Genomic DNA, 14110 nt, shown 5'->3' with positions numbered 1-14110 from the left:
GTCTCAATTATGTTTCTTAGAATTTTCAACATTTTAGAGATCTGTTCCTGAGACCTTGAACTAATTTGCACTCATCTATTAATTATGGTGCAACTCTACCCAATTCCATGCTGTGAGGTTGTGCTAATAATGGTTTAATTTTTAAATCCAGTGTTCAAAGGGGAAACACACACTCTTTTTCTCTGGCTCCTTGTGGGGAGATAAAATGACTCAAGGGATGAAAGAACAGTAGATCAAATGTGAAACCACACATCTAAAGCTAGAGGAAAAAGTCAGAAAAAGAGATAGCCAGATACCAAATTTTTTAAAAAGAGATATTTATATTAAAGAAAGATAAGAAAAAAGGGGAACTGGTTCTGCTGTATAAACTTTTCCACAGATTATAAAAATACAAAAAAATTACCCATTTTAATATTTTACTAGCAAATCCTTGTCATTTAATTGCTGACACAATTTTAAAAGATTGTGCACATAACAGTATTTAAATAATAGGTAACTGATAGAAAATAAATATCTCAAGTACAATAACAAGAACTGTAATATGCATAAAAATATCATAACAATAAATGAGAGACATATAGAAAGAGTAACAATACCCTATTTATTATTATTATATTATTATAGATTATTACAAAGTTAGCATTTTGATAAATTTCTTTTCAAATATTATTTCCTCTGCATTGATATACATCAAATTGCAAGAATATAACTTTCCTTTTTAGATATGTTGTTCTGATAATCTACTTTTTCCAAAAAATATATTTTGGAAAAATTATTTATATAGCATTTACATTGTATTAGGTATTATAAGCAATCTAGAGATGATTTAATGTATATCGGAGGATGTGTGTAGGTTATACGCAAGTACTATACCACTTTACCCTTTTTATAAGGGACTTGAGAATTCCTGGATTTTGTTATCTGTGGGGAGTCCTAGAACCAATCCCACACAAACACCAAGGGGTGACTGTGTATATTATTCCATCATACAACTTGTACTAAAATTCAATTAATCAGTCCCTTTTCTTCTATTATAATGTGTGTAATTATTTGTTAACATTTTCTTCCTTGCTACATAGTGAGTGTCCTGACAACAAAGATGGTCTCTGCCATTTTTTCCTGCTGTAATCCCAGCGCTCATTGTGGGACCCAGATAATGCTGAGTTCTCTAAAAGTAGTTATTGGGTAAAAGGATAGAGGTAGATTAAATATGTAAGGCTACATAATTTTGAAAACAAAATGGAGATTCTCTATAGTCCGTGGGAGCAAGTAACAGGATTTAAAACCCAGATTTGTTATGAATGAGTGGTAAGGATAACAGGTGATAGAAAAATGATGGGAATTGTTCTCATCAAGCCATGTGACCATGAACGTGACTTCATTATACCCTTGATGAAACTAAGGGACAAAGTAACTTTTGTTAATTAATTTATATCTGTTACTAATAAGAGAAAATATGTATTAGTTTTTCAGCTGGGGTCCACCATGTAGCTAAGGGAATTAATACATAAGAACTCCACAGTTTTGGCAAAATAATATCTTTTTTGAGTTCCTCACAATGGAATTGGGTAAGGAGAAGGAGCTCACTTTGCAGTCACTAGTTGACCCATCACCATTTCCTTACAGAAATTTCAAGACAGTCTAACACTAATGTACAAAGATTGTAGAGCAGAGTTACTAATAATAGAAGAATGATGGACAAAGCCTACATAAACAGTGATAAAGGAATGGTTTAATCAAGTCTGTGATTAGCAATGTCTAATCATAAAATGAGGAAATGGTGACTAGTTTGCTGTCTCTAGAGCTCCTCAAACTATCTGTGGTGTAGATTTTTTTAAAATTTCTAATTTATTTCAGACATGTTTTATAAAATACAATTAAAAATTTTCAGCAATATCAAATTGCTGTACATTTTCTTAGTGTTTCCCCTGATATTCTGTACTTATCCATTTGTGGGCCAATTACAAACAGTTCAGAAGCTGTCATCAGTCCATGGACCACACTTTGTGTAGCACACTTTTATACAACTTTGGTAAACATTCTCATTGATTCAAAATGGAAATGTCTTTAAAAAGTTTTCAATCTCAAATATGCCAAATATCACATGAACTTTCTTGGAGTATTTTCCGTTATGGTATATTCATCTTAAAGTGGCAGTGTGTAACACTGACTACAGTGGAGAATATGGAAGTTATTTGTCATCAACTGGGTTTGTGTCACAAATATCAAAACTGAGAACTTTGTTGTTACCCAGGTTTTGTACAGCAAACAGGAGTTGATATTTAGTATACTTTATGATATATATAACTATTCTTTTGCAGATAAAATATCTTGACTTTTACTTTGTCCATTTTCCCTCTATAAATAAAACTATCATTCAAGTCTATTCTTGAGAAAATGTTAGCTAGGGTTCATGTACAGCAGGAAACAAATAACTACTATAATCCTGGCCAGGAATCCTTTCCAAAGAGCTAATTAACTCTGAGTGTTTGAAGCCAACAGGATTGCCCACCTTCACCCTAGAGAGGGCAAATAGGCCTTATTCCCATGTAATACACTCATAGCCTCTCTTAATAGTTAAAGTCTGGCAGTAGAAATCCAGTGGTTGAGTTTTTAGTGCTGTTAGATTATCCCAGGGCAGCATCAAGTTCTGGCAGTGATAACACATGCAGTGGCTTTCCGGCAGGACACAGCCACAGGGTTCCTGGCAAAGCCACTGAGCAAGGTTTTTGTAAGCAGATCTGTATCAGTTTTGACAGGGCTAACATATGGCTTTGAATTTCTGGCCAAAGCCTGCTTCATGGTTGCTATCAGAAGAAACCCTACATGCTCTCTGGCAGCACTGCCATGCAATGTAAAGAATTTAATTCCTGGAAGTATATTGCCACAATGGTTTGCTACAGAACAAATTTCGAAGCTGGTTTCCTGCCAACATAAAATTCTATAGGTCATGTCAAGGCCAACACTGCAGTGAGTTTTCAGCAATAAGATATTGAGCTGTTCTTTTTATAACCTTCATACTCACATTTTCAATACTCTTTAAGTGTTTCCACGTACACTGAATGTAAATGAACTATTTTCTACATGAAAAGATATTGCAGTCAGTATGTGTTTTGTGCTTTGGCTTATATGAGCATTTTCCAGCACCTCTCACTTGTCCATCTAATACAATGAATTGCAATTATTTCACACTTTCACTTTAAATTGTAAAAGAGCCAATGCATGTTCATGTTATCAGTAAGTATGGAAAGAACAACATCCCGCAGTTCAAATTGCAGCTTAATTCTTTCATCTTTTTATTCTGACCACAGGCTAACTCAGCAGTTTAACTGACTGCAAATATCTGAGAGGAAGAAGCCTTGGCTTTGAAAGGTGATTAGAGTTCAAGATATAGGACAGGAAGTAGCAGTATATCCTTCAGTGGGAGTGATGCATCATTGTTTTTTCCTAAAACAGAACTATGCACAGTGCATATATTTAAAACACTGTTCTAGTACTGCTTTCATGATACTGAAATTGACAATGTCACATGATATTTTTCTGATAATTTCATCACAACAGATCACCCTGCTTAGGCTTAACTTAATAAATACTGATTCAGACAAGAGATTTCTCAAAGATCACAGGATCATTACATTTTATTTGATTTATATAAAATACTAAACAAACTAATGAGAAAAGCAAGCTCAAAATAAAAGTGCTTTTTAAAAATGATTATGCAACTAAAGCCAACAAAAAATTATGCTAGGTTACTTCTTGTCTGTTTCATGGTGCCTCTGAGGTCTTATTATAACAATTCAGGGTAGTTTTTAAAATCTGTTTATTATCATTCTTATAAAAATACTGTCCCCAAACCAAAGGCTAGTCACATTTGAGTAACCCTTAAGATATATGCAGATTAACTCTAATATGTAAAATGATTTGGGGACAAAACGTCTCAATGAAATATAAAGCTATAAAATTTACAGGCAAATTAAGGTTATATGTGTGGGACTTATTTCTTTGTTGTTCATTTTGATATGCCTAAGGAATATAAAGTTTAGAAACAATCAGCAAGAATATTTTCTGGGTGCCATAGAACAGACCACTGTATTGATTGATGTACTACAGTTATAATTCCAAATCAGCTCTTACCTCACTAGAGTCCCTTCAGCAAAGCCTGAAAAATATCTTTGAAGCTGATGTCTCTACTTCTTTTTTGTCAACAACTGCAAAGACATTCTGAAGTAGGTGAAACTCTGGTTGTTCTTTCATAATCATTCTAATAATTTGGAATTGTATTACTATATCTGATGCAAAATTTGACATGTGTCACAAACCTTCAATATTTCATTCATTTATTTGCTCAATAAATAAACAGTAACTGAGTAGCAATTATGTGCCAGGTACTTAAGATGTAGTGATTGGTATGGAGTGTCCTCACAGGATTCAAAACTCCTGAACCTCATCTATGAACCATTATAAGGGAAACCTTGGAAGTTATAATTAATTTTTGCCTTACCAAAAGAAATAGGTCAAAAAAGAAGAAAGAAAGGGTAAGATTTACAGTCCACTGAAGTTGAAAGATCTCAAAATTTCCCAGTGAATCACAGTTTAATTTGAAAAACAGCATGTCATACTACTCTACTAAATACATGTATAATGTAATTTACTGCAAATAAGATATAAGAATTTGGCACTAGGAAAAAACAATAACTTACCTATTACTAACCAACACTTTATTTTACAGTTTTCTGTTAATGCAGGATCATCTCATACAACTCACTAAGTACTAATATTTCAGCCAAAGAGTTTGAGAATCACTTATCTGGCTGGTTCATTCAACAATGGCTCAAACTCAAAAGACAGCTAAAACACAGAGGAGCAATAAATCTGGCTTGGCAAAATCACTGAAAATGACAGTAGCTCTCAGGTGATAGGAAAAGACTCTAGGTCTTTGGCCTTTCTTTGACTTTGTATGTTATAACTTTGCATGCCTGGGTTTCTTGGTAGGCAATTATAGAGCAGTAAGTCAATAACGTGTAGGTTCATCCTTCTGAAGACAGATATCAAAAGAGAGTCAAACTCTCTCCCACCTTTGACAGGACAACAGGAAGGGACCACCAGGTAAATTGGTCAGAGTTAAGTGAACTACTATAAGAGTGATGAATATGTTTCTAAACAAGAACAGTGAAAAAGACTTTGGGATATCAAATGGAAATATGCACCCTTTTCCCTGAGAAAAGACAATCACTATGTTTTTCAAAGCACTTATTAGGCACTAAAAAAAAAATTCAGATATTATTATGCTAATTTAAGAATGAGAAAAGCATCCTTATAAGTTAAATAAATAACCCAAGAATGCAGAACCAGCACCTGGCAGAGGCAGTGTTGGCATGCAGCAGGTTGGTGTCACTTAGATACAGCTGAACCCCACCCCCCCAAACCAGACCTTCCCTAAACTTGTGGTTCCTTTTTACCACTGGCAGTGAAAGACAAAGGCATCATTTTCCCAGCTTTAGAGCACAGATTTGCTAACTATATTTCTCATTTCCATTCTCAAAAAGCACCCAAGGTGCTTTTGTATGGGGTCAGGAATATCAGATTTGACCATGAAACCCTGGATTCTTAAACACATGATGTTTCTTTTAACAATTTTTTCCATAATTAAAAAATAATGACCATAGGAGAAACAATATTAGCAAATCCATTAATTAGGGCATTTCCTCCCCTAGGAAAATAATATTAGATCAACTGTTCAGCCATCATTAAAACCTTTACATTCTATAGAATAGAAAATATGTTTGAGCTTCCCACTGCTGTGTTTTCAGTTGGATTGTCTCCTACTCCACATTTTATCAAACTATGGTATAATCAAGGTACAGGTTAAGGTAACACATTATTAGCCTTCCCAAGAGAAGTGTAAATGAACTCTGATCTCTAAATTGGCTAATTATTTTTGTGCTGCATCATTAGCTGTAGAAAGTCTTTAGACCCAAATGTATTATTGACAGAAAATTTCAAGCCTATCATTTATAAAAGGGACAACAGCATTATTCAAGGACATGTAATAGCTGAACCATGAAAGAATTTCTTTAATTCTTCTTAATTTAAATTATTTTCTTACTCTAAATGTAATAACTATTCATTGTAAAAAATATAGGAAGATGCAGAACACCACAAAGAAAAAAATAAAAAAATTGCTTGAACCCCACAACTCAGAGAAAACTACTATTACCATAACCAGTCTTAAAACATATATATATATAAATAATATGTAACATATAAACATATATATGTTTAAACATATATATGCAAATATATTTATATGCTCACAAAATTGGGATAATAATAGACTACTGGTTTATAGCCTAATATTTTTTTCATTTAACAATAAACCAGGAGCAGATCTCTATGTTATTAAAATATTTTATATAAAGTTATATTTATGTACATAAAATTCATAATACACCAAAATGTTTAGTCAACATAATTATTTATTTATTCATTTTCACATTTTCAAACTATTATAAACAATCCCAGGAGGAATATACTTAAAGAAAACAAAATGACATCAACCTCTATGATGGCTTCCTAAGAATAAATTAATGGAAAGAGTCAAAGAATATGTATTATTTTTTTTTTCCTAAAATATCATACCAATTTAATATCTACTGGCAGGGAGGTAAGACTGTTGATTTCTCTATCATTGCCAAAAGAGGTTATTATCAAAACTTTTAAACTTTTACCAATTTAACAGATTAAAGATTTTATCTTATTTTTATTTACCTGGAGGTCTTTGACTATTAACTGGAAAAATTTTCAGTATAGTCACTGGTTATCTGCAATGAATTACATTTTACTTTTTTGTTGCATTCATCTCATCATTCATTTGTTCATCCATTTATTCATTTAGTAAGTACCTACTGTGCTGCAGTCAACATCATTTCAGTTGCTAGTGAAGACAAACTTCTCATGCTGTGCACATGCTCCTGAAGGGAGCCAAATAATAAGCAAAATATCAAAAAATAAGTTACTTTTGGATTACTTGTATTAGTTTCTTAGGGCTGCTGTAACAAATTACCACAAACTGGGTGGCTCAAACAACAGAAATTTATTCTGTAACAGTTCAGAAGGCTAGAAGTTTGAAATCAAGGTTTCAGCAGGACTGTGTTCTCTCTTTCTAGGGGAGAAAATTTCCTTGCCTATTCTAGCTTCTCATGTCCCCCAGGCATTTCCTTGACTTGTGGCCTCTTCACTCCAATCTCTGCATCCATCTTCTCTCTGTGTGTATCCTCTATGTCTCTGAGTCCAAAGACATCCCTCCTTTCTCTTATAAAGAAATCAGTCATTGCATTTAGAGACTACCCTAATCCACTATGACCTCATTTTAACTTGATTACATCTACATATACCTTATTTCCAAATAAGGTTACATTTACTGGTATTGGAGCTTAGGACTTGAACATATCTTTTAGGGGAGCAAAATTCAATCCGCTAGACTGTGACAAACACTAGGAGGAAAACAAAGGTTTGAATTAAACTTTTCTGAGAGAGCGTGATCAAGTATGGGCTGGGAGACCTATTTGGATGTAGTGTTCAGGGGAGACATCTCTGGGAAGGCTGAACTAAGACCTGAATGATGAGCAGAAGCCAGTCATGCAGAGATCTCCAAGCAGCAAAAAAACAGCTAGTGCAATGTCCCCAAGGGGTGGAATGTTATGGGATAGGTATGGGCTGATCATATAAGACTTTATAGACCACAGTGAAGAGATTTTATTCAATCAAGGTAGAAAATAATCTTTTAAAATAACTATAATTGGATGTTTACTATATGTCAGGAATTATTGAAACAAGTTTTATATACCTTACCTCATACATACAGAGAAAATAATACTCTCTTCAAGAATAATAAAGGCTCAGAAGTTCTAAACCAGTTTTTTTTTTAAGGTTACAAGATAATTAGGAACATTTCTAATCGTTTCATCAGTACTTTTTCTATATTGAGTATGTTAATCTATATTTCTTTTGATGTGTAATTTCCTTTAATTAGTCTGGGTTTTTCAACCAGTAGGTACTAATACAGTTCTACCTATAAATGTACTTAACTATCTATTTATATACCTACTTATCTATTATTTTATGTTATGAACTCTTCCTTTCCTTGTATGACTAGGGAAAATAACCCTGCACCATCAGGGATTAAAATAAGTGACGGTCTACATTTTATCTTTTCTGTTTGTTTGTTGGCTTGCTTGCTTTTTGTTTGTTTTTCATTTATTTTATATGTACTTCTTTCATTCATTTGGAAAATATTTTTGAACTAGAATTCATTTTGATATCCTGACCATTATATCAGAAAAAAAGTGGTGTCATAATGAAGGCCTTCTCTCTGGTACAACATTTGCCCAAAGCCCATGCACACAACTGCCCCAAACTTAAATCTGCAGTGGCAAAAAATCATTTTCTATACCAGGGCATGACATAACCCCATCTTGGCCACTTCAGGCTGCTATAACAAAAATACCATAGACAGGGTGACTTTAACAACAAGCATTTATTTCTCACAGTTCTGGAGGCTGGGAACTCCAAGATCAAGGTGCTCACTCAGCCCATGTCCCTTGACAGTCCTTTTCCTGGTTTGAAGATGGCTATCTTCACTTAACATCCTCATCTGATGGAAAGTAGAAAGAGGAAGTTCTGATGTCTCTTCCTCTTCTTGTGAGAGCATTAATCCCATCATGAGGCCTCCACCCTCATGAGCTCCTCTAAAATGAATTACTTTCCAAAGGTGCCATCTCTAAATGCCTTCATATTGGGGATTAGGGTGCCAACATAGGAATTTGGAGGGACACAAACACTCAGTGCATAGTAAATATCTAGTTCTTGAATTTTCAAATCACAGAGCATTAATGTGGCTTTGTAATAATCTTCTCTACTGGCTTTCTGAAATGCCACATTTCTTTCACAGAGGGAGGGAATGTTGTGAGTCAGCTTTTGGCATTTGCTTTTGTTTATATTTTGTCCCAAAGCAATCCTATCTATCAGATTTACTCTGAATGCAATTACTATTTACCTGTACTCCAAAAATGACTCAGGTTTTTTCTTTCTTTTCCTTTGGTCATTTCAATAAGGTTTGAGAAAAAGATGGGGGACCTTGTGTTCTTGGGCTAATATTTTTATTAGATATTTACAATTAAAAGTATTTCAGTATTACAACATATAGAAAAACATAGCTTTTAATGAACTTCCAATTTTTCATCAAAATGACAGAAATAAGTAATTTTCATAGTTAAACTTCTACCACAGATGCCACTGGCTTCAATATAGTGTCTTATTTGTTTTCCAAATCAATCATTCACTACATTTCCAAGTATCTCCTAGTTGTTAATTCTTGGTCACATTGTGAGGCTTTCTAACAGAATCAAATATCATATAATATCAGAAAGAAGGACCAATGAAGTTGTTGGCTGGGTGACTGATTTGGCAGAAAATTATTGTTAAAAATCTGGATGCTATAAATTATTTCAAAATATCTGACAATATATAAACTGTTTACTCAAAACAGTGAAACACATGATAGTGGGTCAATAAGAACATCAAGAAGTACAGATCTGTAAAACAGAAAATGGCATGTGCTGATTCTTAGTCACTCATATGTCACATAGAAGCTAAATCTTAGTTTGGCAAAATTCAAACACTACCAACTCCAGACCCAAAAGGAAAAAGAAAGATGTGACAATTGGTGTAAAACTCAGTCTGGAAATCATACAGAGAAACGAGAAAATCCTACCAATTTTCTCATGTAGAAGAAACTGTTTAATCAGTTACAACAGATCCATTTATATAGTTGTAAAATATGGATGGTTCACTTTAAGTTAGAGATTCTGGAAACTGTGTTCAGAATCTTATAGGAGTTATTTTTTTTATTTTATGCCATTGTGATTATGTTTTTCCATAAGTAGTAACTGTATATGCACAGTCCTCAAAACATGATAAAAATAAAATTTGAACTATCCTATTATATCCATCAATATAAACAGAGAAGTTAAATGATTTAGTTTTGTATGCATTACCTCTATTTTACTTGATTAGATCAGTTTAGAAGCTGAAATTATCTATCTACCTATGTATCTATCATCTACCTATTTTCCTTCTTCTTCTATGTCATCTGGGTAGGCAAACCCAATTAACACATGTTGAAAGCTAACACCACCTTTTTCAACATTTCAAAGTTCTGGCAAACTCTAAAAGTTACTGTGTCACATAAAAGCTCATTTGGCACAATGAAGGGTTTGCAGTATGAATTTATCACATGAAATGATCATTTTTTAAGGGCATTGAGAACATACAGAACAATTGGATTTGGAAAGATCAGTTGAAATAAACTTCATTATTTTGATCCTAGGATCAGTCCATTCAATCTCTTTAATGGAGTTCCTCACCTTCTCTACTTATACAAAAGAGAATAAAACATGATCCAGAAGAGCCCTGGCCTTGGTCTGAGATGGTCTTATTTCTGGCACTAAATCAACTCACTAAGAGAATCTGGGAAAGGATGGAGATGAAGGCTCCAAGTTTACACTACAGGTTTTATAAAATTCCCCAATTCCTAAGTCTTTCTCATTAAGTTAATGGTTTCCAAATCTCTTCAGAGATCAGCAATCAGTTTTCCTCAGTAATTATATACCTGAAACTAGCTGTCAGTTGGCCACTAGTTTTTCCCTTCTACTTCAGTAACATGCATTAGAGAAATTCTCTGGTGTATTAACATTTGTCTGTTTTGGTATATATGCTATATTGCCTTGTTGGCCATTTGTTCCAAACTCCTTTAAGGGTGACTTCCTTTATTCAAGAGGCTGGACAGCAAAATATCACATTTCCCAGATCTCTTGTCACCTGGAGTTCCAGATGTAATTTAGGACCCTCCATTTAGATACACTTGCCTGAGCATTGGATCTATAATTAAGTTAAGTAGGGAGACAGGCAATAGCCCCTGAAACATCCATTTTGCTGTTGCATCTCAAGCAGACATAACAGGGCTCTGGAGCCACCAGCTCTGATATCAGCTCCCTATCCCACTTTCAAGATTCTGGATTGTGGCAGAATTGGCACTACTTTTGGTGCACCAGTTCTATGGTGTTTCTATGCAGGATCTTTCTGTGTATGAATGTCAGCCAACACCCTCACCCTGCTCTTGCCATCATTTCCAGTGATTTGTGTGAGCCTCTACTTCCCAGAATTAAATACCTTCATGTTTAAAAGAAGTAGTTTTCATCTGTACTGGATTCTGACTTATAAAGCTGTAGTCTACTACAGTGACATTACTATGTCCTTGAAATCAAATTACCTTTAGCAAGTGATTTAAGCTACATCACATATTCTCTTTTATCTCCTTCTTGCACACACAGAGATGAGAACATGAGGAATTATTTTGGAATTAAAAATACCATAGTAATTCAAGAAGATATCTTATTCTAAAACTAATACTTTTCCAGGTCCCTATCAATATGAAGGATTATACTAAGAGCATACAACACATGACTCCATATACACATACCCATATTTTAACCACCCACTGCATACATCTGTTTGAAATCTCCATTGTAAACCAGCCCCTTCCCCATAATCTAAATCCAAATGTTCTCTAAATCCAAAAACACAACTGACACCGAATCTAATGCTACCATTTCTCTACTTATGGTCATATTTTATTATTACTTTTAAATCATCCCTAATATCTAAACAGACTCTATGTCTTATTTACTCCTTTATCACAACCATTCTTCATTAAGGGAAGCATGATAGAATGGGGCCAAACAAGTCTTACTCTGCCACATTCTAGCTCTTTGTGAGTGACATCCTCTCATTCTCCTTAGTTTCCTCATCTGAAAAATGGGCACACTAATGTCTACTCTGTAATGTTTGGAGGCAATTAAATGAAAATACTAATATATCAGTGGTGACTGGCTTGGTAGGTGCTTAATAAATTGTTGCTTCTTGCCTGCTGTCATCATTCTCATTCAAGCTATTATCATTTCATACCCATGTATTGTAATGACCTCTGAATGTTTCTGGCTGGGGCAAAAGATATTTAGATAGACCATCATATAAGAGGCTTTTAGGTGGGAAGATCAAGGTGCCTAATAGGAACACATGTAATCTTAGGTTTTCTCCATAAACTCCTCCTATAATGCCATCAAAGCAGCTGTAAGCTTTTACTGATAACACAAACCATTGGAAGTCTTTTCCTCTTTCAAACATTTGTAATCTTTAACTCATGTAATTCCTACATTTTCACATATTTTTGTTTTCCTTATTATACTATAAGCTGGGCCCAGAGCTAATGCCACAGTGTTCATGTTCCATTCCTTGCTGAATATCACACTATAGGTACCTCAAAAAGGTTTTGGTTGATCTAACCTGAAATCTGGAATTCTAGAATAAACCTCATTCTTGAATCATTATAATAGCTTTAAGTTTCAAAATAATTCCTCAAGCCCATATCTCTGTCTTTCATTTTACTTTTTGGTGCACTCTTAAAGTACAACTTCTCTTTTTCACAACTAGAAAACTTCTTACTCAGATATTTTGCTACTAGAATTGAAATCTGTCCAGTCTTATAAAAATAGTTATTTCTGAAATTACTCTCAGTCTCAAAAATTCTGATTTACTAGCTCTAAAATGCCATAATTAGAATTATCACCTTGTTAGAGGTGACCAGAGCCATACTGAATGAAATCAGCTCATCATGAGCTTACATCAGACTGTCCCAATATAATCTTTTAAATGACTGATGCATCTCAGCTGTGTTAAGTAAGATGTGTTAATGCATTTAAAAAACAATAAATGTCAGGAAGATCCTTAAAAGCACAATGCTTTCAATAGATAAAATTTTGTATTATTTTTTAAAAAAATAGATTAGAACCAATGATGGCTCAATATTTTAAAGCAAATATCATTTTTCATAATATTTAGTGTATGGTTTTATGGGGTTATTAATAAACAACATTATTTACTGTTAGAGCTTAATAAAATATCACAGTGTCATATATCATCTACACTGTTCTGAAGAGGCACAGTCATAGGCAACTCTGAGGTGTAAAAGTTGCCTAAATGTTCATTTGGATTAGCCAGTTTGGGGCTGAAATAACAATTTACCAATTCCACTAGTGGCTTAAGTAGTTGAGCATGTCTATAGGGCTATGTCTTTTAAAGTGTCCTTGTTTTTTTATACATCTTGCAAATACTTATGCAATGTGGGTGCTGTTCAAAAGGCTAATTCCCACAGGGAAAAGAAGAAAGTCAAAATTTGAGTTCCCAAACTGAATGAAAATGTGTTCATTCCTCCCACTTCAGGGAGGTGTCAAAAAGACTGTCAGTTTCATAATTATGTCTCTTGAGCAGATGGGCGGTAAGACATTCTGTGACATTTGAGAAGAAAATAATTTTAAAACCATAAAAGTAATAATAAAGTAACTTCTAAATAAAGTGCATGCTCCCACACACAAGTAAAACATCTTAAAGGAAGAATGGAGCTTTAAAAATGACTAGAGACCCATTTGTTAGCTAGACCTTTCTATGTTTACAGTACACACACCATCAGGTTTACAGCAGGTCATAACAAAAGACAACCCTGCAGAATGTTCTAGAATAGCTACATAAGTTTGGAACCAATGAATTTATATAGTATGAATTCACAGTTTGCTCCCACTTTGAATCAACCACAAGAAATAGCTGCTGCAGTAAACAAGATTAAAATTACAATATGAATCTGGGGTCTGAGGAAGGTTGGTAAAACTCACAGCTCTAATTCCTATCACAACCTGAAGGAAACCTGGCTTTCTGAACTGCTGGTCTATTGACAGATGATACAGATGTCAAATCCCTAAATTATCACACCCTTTCAGAAAATAGTATTTTCTTTACAGTGTTTTTTTGGGTACACTGGATGGATAAACACCACAGATTTAGGTGTGAACAGTCTATCTGGAGAAACATGAAAAAGAATATTGACAAGTCATTTGTTGCTTCTGTCTTTTGTGTCAGATTCAGAAAACCAAGGAAGAGCAAAAGAGAAAACAAAAACAAAACCCAAAACAAACAAAACCAAAAAGATTTCAAAGCCCAC

Source organism: Kogia breviceps, chromosome 11, assembly GCF_026419965.1.
Source record: "Kogia breviceps isolate mKogBre1 chromosome 11, mKogBre1 haplotype 1, whole genome shotgun sequence".
Classification (NCBI taxonomy): domain Eukaryota; kingdom Metazoa; phylum Chordata; class Mammalia; order Artiodactyla; family Physeteridae; genus Kogia; species Kogia breviceps.
Note: the sequence above shows the minus strand (reverse complement) of the source record.